The sequence below is a fragment of the Macaca fascicularis genome, chromosome 19 (genome assembly GCF_037993035.2).
Source record: "Macaca fascicularis isolate 582-1 chromosome 19, T2T-MFA8v1.1".
Lineage (NCBI taxonomy): Eukaryota > Metazoa > Chordata > Mammalia > Primates > Cercopithecidae > Macaca > Macaca fascicularis.
This window is the reverse complement of record NC_088393.1, coordinates 54,225,837-54,241,683: the sequence shown is the minus strand read 5'-3', so window position 1 is coordinate 54,241,683 and position 15,847 is coordinate 54,225,837. Positions and strand designations below refer to the sequence as shown.

At 42.3% G+C, this 15,847-nt stretch overlaps 1 protein-coding gene across 1 annotated transcript in view; it reads right to left on the bottom strand.

The window, feature by feature from the left end:
- IGFL1 (IGF like family member 1) overlaps positions 1-15,847 on the bottom strand; it is a 99,619-nt gene that overhangs the window by 47,708 nt on the left and 36,064 nt on the right. The window lies entirely within an intron of this gene.

Genomic DNA, 15,847 nt, shown 5'->3' with positions numbered 1-15,847 from the left:
TAACTGTAGACAGCACTGTCTATAATTCTTCAGAGTCATTGAGGGGAAACTGTGAAGATGCAGCATAATCTAGAAAAAGAGCAGGGGCTGTAAAAACTCTGCCAGGGAGAACAAAAAAGGAACAGAGATAGAACAGACATCTGGGATTCATCGAATAGACGGAAAGGCAGCACCTTTTTGTTGTTGTTTCTGGAGTGCTTTGTCCAAGGAAACGCTCCTTCTGTGTTTCTTACCGTTATTTTATTGTCGCCATCACTCTTATTTGTGTGATGGGATACCATGTGGGCTATTATTATAATGTGCTCCTGTGTTTTCCATTGACTTCCTTCCCATACCACAGTGAGATGGGTGGGAGGGTGAGACAGAGATCAGGAGAGGTGTTAGGGCTTTATAAAAGTGCACTGTTAGTAGAAGAGTCTCTTCCCCCTCTCTCCCTTTTAATTGGATGTCCAGCTCTTCAGGATTGATTCCTGCAATAAACTAGCTCTCCTCTCCTAATTCTGCAGTTGTTTGCATGAATGTGTCTGTCTGTCTACCAATATGCCTTCTCCTTGCCCACACACAGAAGTTCCACCTGTAAATACATATCCTCCCCATCTACACAAAATAGCTACACAGAAAACAGACCTATGAGAGCTACATTCCTGTTTACCAAGTTAATTAGTGTGAACAGCTCATTATAACTCTCAGCCAGCAACCAAGGTATTCACAACTGCCAAGGAATTCATGACTGCTTGAAAGAGAAAGGCCAGTGTTGGTGCCAAGATGGCCGAATAGGAACAGCTCCAGCCTTCAGCTCCCAGCGTGAGCGACACAGAAGACAGGTGATTTCTGCATTTCCAACTGAGGTACTGGGTTCATCTCACTGGGGTGTGTCAGACAGTCAGTGCAGGACAGTGGGTGCAGCCCAACGAGTGAGAGTTAAAGCAGGGTGAGGCACCGCCTCACCCGGAAAGTGCAACGTGGAAGGGAATTCCTTTTCCTAGCCAAGGGAAACAGTGACACACAACACCTGGAAAATCAGGTCACTCCCACCCTAATACTGCGCTTTTCCAAGGGTCTTAGCAAATGGTACACCAGGAGATTATATCCTGTGCCTGGCTCAGAGGGTCCCACACCCACAGAGCCTCCCTCATTGCTAGCACAGCAATCTGAGATCTAACTGCAAGGTGTCAGCGAGGCTGGGGGAGGGGTGCTAAACAAAGCAGCCTGGAAGCTCAAACTGGGTGGAGCCCACCGCAGCTCAAGGAGGCCTGCCTCCCTCTATAGACTCCACCTCTGGGGACAGGGCATAGCTAAACAAAATGCAGCAGAAACCCCCGCAGGTGTAAATGTCCTTGTCTGACAGCTTTGAAGAGGGTAGTGATTCTTCCAGCATGGAGGTTGAGATCTGAGAACAGACAGACTGCCTCCTCAAGTGGGTCCCTGACCCCCGAGTAGCCTAACTGGAGAGCCTAACTGGAGTAGACCTCAAGCAAACTCCAACAGACCTGCAGCTGAGGGTCCTGACTGTTAGAAGGAAAACAAATAGAAAGGACATCCACACCAAAACCCCATCTGTACGTCACCATCATCAAAGACCAAAGGTAGATAAAACCACAAAGATGGGGAAAAAGCAGTGCAGAAAAGCTCAAAATTCAAAACATCAGAGCGCCTCTCCCCCTCCAAAGGAATGCAGCTCCTCACCAGCAACGGAACAAAGCTGGACGGAGAATGACTTTGATGAGTTGAGAGAAGAAGGCTTCAGTCGATCAAACTTCTCAGAGCTAAAGGAGGAACTACAAACCCAGCACAAAGAAACTAAAAACCTTGAAAAAAGATTTGACAAATGGATAACTAGAATAACCAATGCAGAGAAGTCCATAAACGACCTGATAGAGATGAAAACCATGACACGAGAACTACGTGACAAATGCACAAGCTTCAGTAACCAACTCAATCAACTGGAAGAAAGAGTATCAGAGATTGAAGATCAAATGAATGAAATGAAGTGAGAAGAGAAGTTTAGAGAAAAAAGAGTAAAAGGAAATGAACAAAGCCTCCAAAAATATGGGATTATGTGAAAAGACCAAATCTACATCTGATTGGTGTACCTGAAAGTGACGGGGAGAATGGAACCAAGTTGGAAAACACTCTGCAGGATATTATCCAGGAGAACTTCCCCAACCTAGCAAGGCAGACCGACATTCAAATTCAGGAAATACAGAAAACACCACAAAGATACTCCTCGAGAAGAGCAACTCCAAGACACATAATTGTCAGATTCACCAAGTTGAAATGAAGGCAAAAATGTTAAGGGCAGCCAGAGAGAAAGGTTGGGTTACCCACAAAGGGAAGCCATCAGACTAACAGCAGATCTCTCAGCAGAAACTCTACAAGCCAGAAGAGAGTGGGGGCCAATATTCAACATTCTTAAAGAAAAGAATTTTCAACCCAGAATTTCATATCCAGCCAAACTAAGTTTCATAAGTGAAGGAGAAATAAAATCCTTTACAGACAAGCAAACGCTGAGAGATTTTGTCACCACCAGGCCTGCCCTACAAGAGCTCCTAAAGGAAGCACTAAACATGGAAAGGAACAACCGGTACCAGCCATTGCAAAAACATGCCAAAATGTAAATGTACCATCGATGCTAGGAAGAAACTGCATCAACTAACGAGCAAAATAACCAGCTAACATCATAATGACAGGATCAAGTTCACACATAACAATATTAACCTTAAATGTAAATGGGCTAAATGGTTCAATTAAAAGACACAGGCTGGCAAATTGGATAAAGAGTCAAGACCCATCAGTTTGCTGTATTCAGGAGACCCATCTCACGTGCAGAGACACACATAGGCTCAAAATAAAGGGATGGAGGAAGATCTACCAAGCAAATGGAAAGCAAAAAAAAAGCAGGGGTTGCAATCCTAGTCTCTGATAAAACAGACTTTAAACCAACAAAGATCAAAAGAGACAAAGAAGGCCACTACATAACAGTAAAGGGATCAATTCATCAAGAAAAGCTAACTATCCTAAATATATATGCATCCAATAGAGGAGCACCCAGATTCATAAAGCAAATCCTTAGAGACTTACAGAGAGACTTAGACTCCCACACAATAATAATGGGAGATTTTAACACCCCACTTGTGGGGAAAAGAAAGAGAGATCAGACTGTTACTGTGTCTATACAGAAAGAAGTAGACATAAGAGACTCCATTTTATTCTATATTTGAGATGCTGTTAATCTGTGACCCTACCCCCAATCCTGTCCTTGCAAGAGACATGTGCTGTGGTGACTCAAGGTTTAACGGATTTGAGGCTGTGCAGGGTGTGCTTTGTTAAACAAGTGCCTGAAGGCAGTACGCTTGTGAAAAGTCATCACCATTCTCTTAATCTCAAGTACCCAGGGACACATACACTGCGGAAGGTCCCAGGGACCTCTGCCTAGGTAAGCTAGGTATTGTCCAAGGTTTCTCCCTATGTGATAGTCTGAAATATGGCTTCATGGGAAGGGAAAGACCTAATCATCCCCCAGCCTGACACCCGTGAAGGGTCTGTGCTGAGGACGACTAGTATAAGAGGAAAGAAGGCCTCTTGGCAGTTGAGATAGAGAAAAGCATCTGTCTCCTGCTGGTCCCTGGGCAATGGAACATCTCAGTGTAAAACTCGATATTATGTTCTATTTACTGAGAAAGGAGAAAACTGCCTTAGGGCTGAAGGTGGGATGTGCTAGTGGCAATACTGCTCTTTATGCACTAAAAAGGTTTATGGAGATGTTTGCATATGCATATCAAGGCACAGCACTTTTCCTTAAACTTATTCATGTCACAGAGATCTTTATTCATATGTCTTACTGCTGACCTTCTCCCTACTATGATCCTATTATTCTGCCACTTCTCCTTTTCCGAGATGGTCAAGATAATGATCAATAAATACTGAGGGAACTCAGAGACTGGTGCAGCACGGGTCCTCTGTATGCTAAGCACTGGTCCCCTGGGCCCACTTTTTCTTTCTCTGTACTTTGTCTCTGTGTTTCATTTATTTTCTCAAGTCTCTCGTTCCACCTAACGAGAAACGCCCACAGGTGTGGAGGGGCAGGTCACCCCTTCATATAAATACATATTAGCCATACTAGAATTACAAATTAAAACCACAGTGAGATACTGCCTCCCATCTACTAGAATTGGTAAAATTTAAATGTATATAATATATTAAATAAATACATATATATTTATATATAATAATTACATATAAATACGTATTTATATATTTATTTACTTATACATATTAGCCATACTGGAACTACAAATTAAAACCACACTGAGATACTACCTCCCATCTACTAGAATTGGTAAAATTTAAATATATATATTAAATAAATAAATAAATAAATACGTATATATTTTTATATAATAAATATAATAAATACATATAAATATGTATTCATATGATTTATTTATTTAATATATATATTTAAATTTTACCAATTCTAGTGCATCCTTAATTCTCTGTCAGTGAGGGAAGCTGGAAGCAAGATGGGAAGGTGGGGAGAAGAAGAAACGCTGAAAGGAACTAAGAGTTACTGGAAGGAGGGCTTCAAGCTGGTGAGTGGGTCACTCACTGGTAGGTAAGTCATGTGTGGAAGCCTGTTTGGGGTGTTGCAAGGATTGACTGTGTTGGACTGGATGAGGGAGGGCCACTGGGATGCAGGTGAACAAGTACTGGAGTATGCATATTTAGATATTATGAAATTACACACAAACATATATGAAAGAGAGAGAGAATACCGGCAATACCGAGTGCTAACAAGCAAGTAAAGACACTGAATTTCTCCTATTTTACTGATAGAAATGAAAATGGTATATATATGTATCACTCCGAAAAACATTTTGGCTGTTTTTATAAAATTATACATTTACCATACAAACCATCACTCACACTCCTGGGTATTTATCCCAGAGAAATGAAAACGTATGTTCCCACCAAAAAAGCACAAGCATTCATAGTATTTTACTTGTAATAGCAAAAAAATGGAAACAACTCAAATATCTATCAACGGGGAAATGGGAGACAAACCGTGGTACACACATACAATGGAAACTTTTGAGCAATATAAAGGCAAGGAACTATTTACATACACCATGACTTGGTGAGATCTCAAAGGCACCGTGTCAGATACAAGAAGATGGTCTCAACAATTACATAGGTAAGAATCCACTTAGCTTTTCCTGTGACACTCAGGAAAGGCAAAACTATCGGAAGAGTGAATGCCAGGGTTGGGGTCGGATTTGGGGTGATGGAACTGTTCTGTAACCTGATAATGATTGTGATTACATGAATCTATACCTGTGTTAAAAAGCTGTGCACAGAAAAGAGTCAACTTGGCCGGGCGCGGTGGCTCAAGCCTGTAATCCCAGCACTTTGGGAGGCCAAGACGGGCGGATCACGAGGTCAGGAGATCGAGACCATCCTGACTAACACGGTGAAACCCCGTCTCTACTAAAAAACACAAAAAACTAGCCGGGCGAGGTGGCGGGCGCCTGTAGTCCCAGCTACTCTGGAGGCTGAGGCAGGAGAATGGCGTAAACTCAGGAGGCGGAGCTTGCAGTGAGCTGAGATCTGGCCACTGCACTCCAGCCTGGGCGACAGAGCGAGACTCCGTCTCAAAAAAAAAAAAAAAGAAAAGAGTCAACTTACTGTATGTGTTTAAATAAAATAATTAAAATCAGGGTGTGGAAACTAACCTTTGTATTGACTTATTTATTCAGAAATAATTTTGAATACATATTTTATGCAAGTGTTGTTCTAGTTGCAAAGAATATAGCAGTGAGCAAAATAAGGGGTTTAATTTTGTTCAGAAGACACAGAAAATAAACATCGAGTAAGTAGATATGATATGATACGATATGATATGAGATGATATGATATCAACCAGCGATGTATGCCATGGAAAAATAACAAAGGAGTTTAGGAGATAGAGAATTACACGGACAGGTATCAGCATGTCATGACTTGAGGGTCAACTGCCAGAAACTAAGAATAATTATATTGTATCAATGGTCAAAAAGATCAAAAGAGGAGTAACATTTCAAGACACATTTAAAATATATGATATTAAATGAACTTAGCATTTCTGTATCTATAAATAAGGTTTTACTGGAACACAGCCACATTCACTCATTCATTCATTCATGTATTGTCTTCACGCTTCTGCACTACAACGGCAGAAGTGAGTAGCTGCAGAAGAAACTTATGTTTTGCAAAGCCTGACTCTTTACATAAAAAGTCTGCCAACACCTGCTGTAGACAATGCTAAGTGAGGGTGGTCAGGGAAGGCCTCTGTGATGAGGTATCTTCTGAGCAGAGACCTGACAGAGGTGAGGGGTGGGCCCACAGGTTACTCAAGGAATCCCCTAGGGTTCTAGCCCAAGTTGGGGTGGCCAGCATGGGGCATTCAACAAATAACAGAGGCTATGTGGTGGGTCTGAGGGAGGGAATGTGAGTGGCAGGTGATGGGTCAGAGTAGACCAAGGGCCTGTTTGTACAACTCAGTAGGCCACCGTGCGCAGTCTTGATTTTCTCTGAGCCACAGGGAAGCCACTGGAGGGGTCTGAGCAGAGACATTACCTACAGTGCTTGGCAAATGGGAAGGGGTTTATAAATGTGAGCTATTGTTATTGCCAACGATACCATCTGATAATACAGTTGGCTCTTGAACAGTGTGTGGGTTAGGGGTCCTGACACCCCTGTGCAGCTGAAAATCTGCATATAATTTTTGACTCCCCAAAAATGTAACTACTGGCTGGGCCTGGTGGCTCACACCTGTAGTCCCAGCACTTTGGGAGGCTGAAGCAGGAGGATTGCTTGAGCCCAGGAATTCAAGGCTGGAGTGAGCTATGATTGCACCACTGCACTCCATCCTAGGTGACAGAGTGAGACTCTGTCTAAAAGAAAAAAGAAACAAAAAAACGTAACTACAAATAGCCTACTGTTGATGGGCAGCCTTACTGATAACATAAACAGATTAATACATAGGTCGTATATTCTATGTATTATACACTACATTCTTACAATAAAGTAAAATAGAGAAAAGAAAATGTTATTAAGAATCTTGAGAAAGAGAAAATATATTTACTATGCATTAAGTGGAAGCGGATCATCATAAAGGTCTTCATCCTTGCCTTCACACCGAAGAGGGTGATGAGGAAGAGGAAGGATTGGTCTTGCTGTCTCAGGGGTGGCAGAGGTGGAAAAAAATACAAATGGACCTGCATAGTTCAAGCCTGTGTTGTTCAAACATCAACTGCAGTAACATGTAACAGTCAACCCCTGCATTTCCACCCAGCAACCTCACAAAGCCAGTGCATTTATAGGAGTTAAACGAAAATTCTTCGGATTTTGTAGTGTAGAGGTGTTCTTCATTATATAAACTTAAGCTATAATAATATTTGCTGTGAAGACTTGACAGTGATAAGCTAAATGAGATTATCTGTATCAAAAGCTGTTATAATGTGCATGTAGAAGCCAGTGGAAGCTTTTAAATTGACAGAAGTCCAGGCAAGAGGATGCAGAGTGCAATTAGCCAATATCAGCAGCTCTCTGGGCTTGTTTGTACATACAGAGCAGTATCTCTAATCTTCCCTACCATTTTCCGGAGGGTTTCACCCAGCATGGGTCCCAGTAATAATATCTAACAGCAACCGCTTGTTAATAATATCTAACAAGCGGTGCTACCTACTTAAGTCCAATTTAAATAGTCTCTTTCATATAATAATTTAAACATAGATAGATAACATATTTGTATATTTATATTACATCACAGTGCATTGTTTTTTCATTGCAGAAGGAATAGATAAGTCGACTCAGATATTACGCAGATATTTCTTACTTCAGATACCCATACTCACCAGTAAGTAAATGTTAACAAAGAAGTAACTCTTTTTGATGCTATATTTCTTTTCTTTTTATTTTTTTTTTTTTTTTGAGATGGAGTCTTGCTCTGTCGCCCAGGCTGGAGTGCAGTGGCCGGATCTCAGCTCACTGCAAGCTCCGCCTCCCGAGTTTATGCCATTCTCCTGCCTCAGCCTCCCGAGTAGCTGTGACTACAGGCGCCCGCCACCTCGCCCGGCTAGTTTTTTTTTTGTATTTTTTAGTAGAGACGGGGTTTCACCGTGTTAGCCAGGATGGTCTCCATCCCCTGACCTCGTGATCCGCCCATCTCAGCCTCCCAAAGCGCTGGGATTACAGGCTTGAGCCACCGTGCCTGGCCCTTGATGCTATATTTCATGTAGAAACCCTGGATAGACTGCTAAAAAGCTTTTTAAGAGTATTTTTGTAATGTTTGAGGAAATTACCTGGTGGTATGAACTGGGCTAGGAACATTATTATTTTTGACAATTAAAATAATAGAATGCAAATTTCTACATTCTGAAAATTTTCTGTCCAACATACTTCCCAAGGTGGAGTCACTTGGCATGATAAGGGGTGTGTGTGGGGTCCCCAGTTTACATGATCTTTACACACACATTTATGTTATTGGATGCTTATAAGTCATTATTTCATTGTGCTTAAAGAAGAAACTGCAGCTCGGAGAGGTTAAGTAAATGTTAAAATTCCACAACTGGTAATGGTGAACCTGGGTCCCTAAAGTCACGAGAGAGAATTATGAGAGTATGATAGGAAACTTCAAAGATACTGAAGCCAGAATCTGCTAACAGCAATGAGCAAGTGAGGGGTGAGGTAAAAGGAGAAGGATACTTTATTTGTACTTTTTAAAAACCACGTACTAGAAGTTTTGTTCTTTGCATGTGTATCTTTGATAATTTAGGGAGAATTCGGGTTGGGCAAATACCCAGGAGAGTGACCAATGGCAGAACAAGATAATGAGAGAGGTAAGCATGAGTCCTATGGGATGCATAGAGTGAGTCCTTTATTCTCTATCAGTGAGGGAAGTTGGAAGCAGGGTGGGAAGGTGGGGAGAAGGAGAAACACTGAAGGTAACTAAGTTATTGGGAGCAGGGCTTCAAGCAGGTGCTGGTAGGTGAGTCATGTTGCTGAAGCCAGTTTTGGGTGTTTCTAGGAGTGGCTGTTCAGCTGGATGACGGAGGACCACTGTGGGTGTAGGTGGAGAAGGTGCTGGAGGGAAAGGCGGGCCCAGGTAGTGAAGAGCCTTATGGGATGAGCTGGGGAGCCTGGGTTTCATCCTAGACATGGTGGGGAGTCGTTCAATAATTTTGAGCAGTGAAACTCATGACCAGATTTGCATTCTTCTAAAACCAGGCCCCACTCTGTGATCCTGGCGTGTCTTCCCAGACACCTGGTACTATCACAGTCACCACGGCAGCAAGGTAGCGTTTTCCTGCCCACTAGTATCACCTTGCTCATGTGTTTATTTACTTTTCAAAAATATGGGTTTGTTGGTGTCAGAGACAATTCTCCATGGATCGCTTGCAATTTTGCTGGCCTGGCAGTGAGGCATTGACTGTCCTTTTGTTCCATACTCTTTTCAAGGATGTTTGTGTAGTGAACCTCCTTGGAAGACAGAGGTAAGGTTTCCCTTTAGCGCAAACAATAGATGTTTACTGTCCTGTATAATAATGATACTCTCTTCCTCCAGGTCATTTAGGCTCTGATAAAACCCTAATAATTTAGGCTCTGGTAAAATGGTTTCTCTTAATGGCAGAGCTTGTTAACAAGAACAGAACACTCTGGTGTGTTTTGCAATGGTTACTTTCCCCTTCCCCCTTCATGCCGGAGCATGAAGGAGGTTTTTCTCCCATATTCGCTGTGAGAACCTCATAGGGTTCCTGGAGGTAAAACTCTTAGAAAAGTGCAGAGGCTCCCCTTAGACTGGGCGCCCTGGAGTTTTTAATTCTCAGATTGGTCCACACTGAGCCTCCAGGATTTCATTCATTAGACTTCGTGTTTTCCTATCCTGGTACTGGTTCCCACAGACGTTTCTGCTGATGGGTTTCTACTGCAGTAGTTTTGATTCTCTGTATCCACCTGCCTGTGTCAACAAATCTTAGGGCAGTAGTTTGCTCTGTGATCCCACTTATCTAAGAGTTGTTAATTTTTTACTTTGTTCAGTATTTACTTTCTGTTAAGATGGTGGTGAGGAGTTCCAAGCCTCTTACATGCTTGACTAGAAACTGGGAGTCCCAGAGAACATTTTCTTTAGAGACGAGGTCTCACTATGTTGTTTAGGTTAGACTTGAACTCTTTGGCTCAAGTGATCCTCCCACCTTAGCCTCCTAAGTTTCTGGCATTACAGGCAGGTGCCACTGTGCCCAGCTCAAAAACCTATTTTTAATAATGTTCATCCTCTGGAAGCTGAGATTTTCCTTATGAGCCAACATATGACCAATTTAGCGTAAATCTTCTACATAGACTTGAAAATCATGTACGTTCTACCATTTTGAGATATATATATATAGGCTGGGCATGGGGGCTCATGCTTGTAATTCCAGCACTTTGGGAGGCTGAGGTGGGTGGATCACCTAAGGTCAGTTCAAGACCAGCCTGGCCAACATGGTGAAACCAAGTCTCTCCTAAAAATACAAAAATTGACCCAGCATAGTGGTGCACACCTGTAGTCCCAGCTACTCAGGAGGCTGAGGCAGGAGAATCATTTAAACCCAGGTGGTGGAGGTTACAGTGAGCTGAGATCATGCCACTGCACTCCAGCCTGGGCAACAAGAATGAAATTCCATCCCAAAATATATATATATATATTTGTGTGTGTGTGTGTGTATACATACATATATATATATATAGTGTGTGTGTCTTATACTATATATACATATATATGCATACACACATAAATATATACACACATATAAATACATATAGACATATACACATATGTTTGGTTATGTGTGTTAGTTGCGTTGTTCAAATTTTTAGCCCATTCTGATTTTTTGTTCTCCTTATTATATAAGCTATCCCAAAAAGTGTATTAACGTCTTTCACCATAGTTGTGAAGTTGCTTATTTCCACTTTTATTTTAGTTACTTTTTTGAAGCTAAGTAATTAGGAATATTCAGATTCATAATTATTATACATTGCTTTTGGATTGACCCCTGTGTCATTATTCCTTGTCCTGCTTTATCTCTAGCTTTATCTTTTGTATTAAAGCCTACCTTGCTATTCACTTATACTACAGTAATTTTCTTTTGCTAGTGTTTGCATGACGTATCTTTTCTACATATTAATTTTTAACATTTCTGGAACCTCATATGTAACATATATTTCTTACAAGTGCATAGAGGTTCTTTCTTAAACTCAGACTTAAAATCTCAGAATTCAATTTGAATGATTTAGTTTTTTAAAAAAATTGGTTCTGACTGGCGAGAGGAGCTGAGACAGCCAACCAGATGCAGCCAGGAAGAGCTTCTCCCACCTAGAGACTGACCATCAAGAAGCCCAGCATACACCAAGCAGATCTTTGAAAGGAAGGCACTGAGAGTGGAGTGAGGGAGGCAGGCCCTCAGCTGGAAGGGGAGGAAGCTGAAAGCCCTGCACAGGGTTGCTGAGCATGAGGACTTGATCCTGGCCCTGAGCAGCTCCTGAGGAAGTAAGGAGTTAAAGAGGTATGGAGTGGCCCACTCTTGCAGTCCATCTCACATGCAATGACACCCATAGGCTCAAAATAAAGGGATGGAGGAAAATCTACCAAGCACATGGAAAACAGAAAAAACGCAGGAGTTGCCATCCTAATTTCAGACAGACTTTAAACCAATGAAGATTAAAAGAAAAAAAAAAAAAAGACAAAGAAGGGTATTACGTAATAGTAAAGGGTTCAATTCAACAAGAAGGCCTAACTATCCTAAATACATATGCACCCAACACAAGAGCACCCAGATTCCTAGAGCAAGCTCTTAGAGACCTTCAAAGAGATTTAGACATCCATACAAGAATAGTGGGAAACTTCAATACCTCACTGACAGTATTAGACAGATCATCGGGTCAGAAAATTAACAAAGATATTCAGGACCTGAACTCAGCACTGGATCAAATGAGCCTGACAGACTTCTACAGAACTCTCCACACAAAAGCAACAGAATATACATTCTTCTCACCACCATATGGCACACATTGAAAAATCGACCACATAATGGGAACGAAACACTCCTCAGCAGATGGAAAGAGGGGCCTTCCCGGCCCCCCAAAGTGCCGAGATGCCTAGGTCCTCCCTGTGCTTGGGAGGGTGGGGCTCCTGCCTGCTCCCAGCCCCCAAGAACACAGGGAGGCCCCGGTCTGCAGCCGCGACTTGGGAAACTGCAGCCCTGACTTGGGCAGCTGTAGCCACATCCAGAAGGGTGGGGCACCTGCCTCCTCCTGGTTTCAGCTGGCTCTGTGAAGTGTGGTACCACCCTGTACGCAGCTCCACCTCAGGGCTCCTCTCTGCCTGCCCCTCTGTGCCCAACCAGGCTGCTCCCCTGCTGGAGGGTGACTCAGCCCGGCCCCATTGTGGTGGTGCCCAGGGCAGTGGGCTCCACAGGGCTCCCAGGGGCTGGCTCGGGGGACTGCCCACCTCTTCTCTACATTTTCCCTGCAGTGATGGCAGGCAAGGTGCTGGCAGCACAGCGGCCCTGACCAACCCTGCACAAATTCGATGCTCTCAGGGCAGGCCCCAGGAGTCCTGGCTGTGCCTTCTGCCTGGTGCTTGTGGGTTCCTGGGACGCGGCGAGGAGCAAGGTTGTGGCTGCAGTGGAGGCGCCAGGCCTGAGAGTGGGTCCTGTTAGGCCGTGCAAGGGTGAGAGTGGCGCAGTCAGCTGCCTCGGGAACACAGGGCACAGGGGATGCACAGGGGTTCCACCACCACCACCACTGTTGCTCCTGCAGTCACTCCTGCCACCACTGCAGTGCACCTCCCCGCTGCAGCCAGCATGATGGCAGTGACCACTTCAGACGGTCAGCCGCTGCTATCAAAAGCAATTTATAGATTCAACACTATTCCTATTAAGCTACCAATAACATTCTTCACATAACTAGGAAAAACTATTTTAAAATTCACATGAAACCAAAAAAAGCCCGAATAGCCAAGGCAATCCCAATCAAAAAGAACAAGGCTGGAGGCATCATCCTACCTGACTTCAAACTATACTATAGGGCTACAGTAACCAAGGCAGCAGGGTACTGCCACAAAAACAGACACATGGACCAACGCAACAGAATAGAGAGCCCAGAAATAAGGCTGCATGCCTACAACTATGTGATCTGAGACAAAGCTGATAAAAACAAGCAATGGGGAAAGGACTCCCTATTCAGAAGTGGTGCTGAGACAACTGGCAGCAGAAGATTGCATATTATACAAAATAATTGCATATGTATAAAAATAATATACAGAAGATTGAAACTGGACTCTTTCCTTACATCATATACAAAAATCAACTCAAGATGGATTAAAGACTTAAATGTAAAACCAAAAATTGTAAAAAACCCTGGAAGATAACCTAGGCGATACCATTCTGGACATAGGAACAAGTACAGATTTCATAGCCAAGATGCCAAAAGCAATCATGACAAAAGCAAAAATTGACAAATACGATCTAATTAAACTGAAAAGCTGCACAGCAAAAGAAACTATCAATAGAGTAAACAGACAACCTACAGAATGGGAGAAAATTTTTGCCAACTATGCATCTCACAGAGGTCTAATATACAGCATCTATAAGGAACTTAAGTTTACAAGAAAAAGAACAAACAACCCCATTAAAAAGTGGGCAAAGGACATGAACAGACACTTTTCAAGAAGACATACATGCAGCCAACAAGTGTATCAAAAAAGCTCAGTATCACTGATCATTAGAGAAATGCAAGTCAAAACCACAGTGAGATACCATCTTGCACCAGTCCAAATAGTTATTATTAAAAAGTTTAAGACATAATAATAATAGATACTTGCAAGGTTGTGGAGAAAAAGGAACAAAGGAACACTTATACACTGTAGTGGGAGTATAAATTAGTTCAACCATATGGAAAACAGTGTGGTGATTCCTCAAAGACCTAAAAACAGAAAGACCATTTGTCCTAGTAATTCTATTACTGGGTATATACCCAGAAGAATAGAAATCATTCTTTTTTTTTTTTTTTTTTTTTTGAGACGGAGTCTCCCTCTGTCGCCCAGGCTGGAGTGCTGTGGCTGGATCTCAGCTCACTGCAAGCTCCACCTCCCGGGTTTACGCCATTCTCCTGCCTCAGCCTCCTGAGTAGCTGGGACTACAGACGCCCACCACCTCGCCCGGCTAGTTTTTTGTATTTTTTAGCAGAGACGGGGTTTCACCTTGTTAGCCAGGATGGGCTCGATCTCCTGACCTCGTGATCCGCCCGTCTCGGCCTCCCAAAGTGTTGGGATTACAGGCTTGAGCCACCGCGCCCAGCCAAATATAAATCATTCTATCATAAAGACACATGCACGTGTATGTTCACTGCAGCACTATTCATGATAGCAAAGACACGGAGTCAACCTAAATGCCCATCAATGGTAGACTGGATAAAGAAAATGTGATACATATATATCACGGAATACTATGGAGTCATAAAAAAAGAATATGATCATGTCCTTTGCAGGAACATAAATGGAGGTGGAGGCCATTATCCTTAGCAAACATAGGAACTGAAAACCAAATATCACATGTTTGTACTTATATGTGGGAGCTAAATGATGAGAAAACATGGACACATAGAGTGGAACAACACACACTGGGGCCTTTCAGAGAGTGGAGGATGAGAAGAGGGAGAGGATCAAGAAAAATAATTAATGGGTACTAGGTTTAATACCTGGGTGATGAAAAAATCTGTACAAAAAACCACCATGACACAAATTTACCTATATAACAAACCCGCAAATGTACCCCTGAACTTAAAAGTTAAAAAGTTCATTGTAGATTCTGGATAGTAGTCTTTGTCAGATGTATAGATTGTGAAGATTTTCTCCGTTCTGTGGGTTGTCTGTTTACTCTGCTGACTGTTCCTTTTGCCGTGCAAAAGCTCCTTAGTTTAATTAAGTCCCAACTATTTATCTTTGTTTTTATTGAATTTGCTTTTGGGTTCCTGGTCATGAAATCCTTGCCTAAGTCAAAGTGTAGAAGGGTTTTTCCAATATTATCTTCTAGAATTGTACAGTTTCAGGATGGAAGTCTCTAATCCATCTTGAGTTGATTTTTGTATAAGGTGAGAGGAGGATCCTATTTCGTTCTCCCACATGTGGCTAGCCAATTATCCCGGCATCATTTGATGAAAAGAGTATCCTTTCCCCACTTTATGGTTTGGTTTGCTTCGTTGAAGATTAGTTGGCTGTAAGCGTTTGGGTTTATTTCTGGGTTCTGTATTCTGTTCCATTGGTCTATGTGCCTATTTTTATATCAGAACTATGGTGTTTTGGTGATTATGGCCTTATTGTATAGTTTGAAATCAGGTAGTGTGATGCCTCCAGATTTGTTCTTTTTGCTTAGTCTTGCTTTGGCTATGTGGATTCTATATGAAATTTAGAATTGTTTTTTCTAAGTCTGTGAAGAATCATGGTGGTATTTTGATGGGGATTGTCGATTTCAAACAAATCAGTAAACGATCCCATCAAAAAGTGGGCTAAGGACATGAAAAGAAAATTCTCCAAAGAAGATATGCAAATGGCCAACAAACATAGGAAAAAATGCTCAACATCACTAATGATCAGGGAAATGCAAATCAAAACCACAATGCGATACCACCTTACTCCTGCAAGAATGGCCATAATCAAAAAATCAAAAAACAGTAGATGTTGGCATGGATGCAGTGATCAGAGAACACTTCTACACTGCTGGTGAGAATGTAAACTAGTACAGCCACTATGGAAAACAGTGTGGAGATTCCTTAA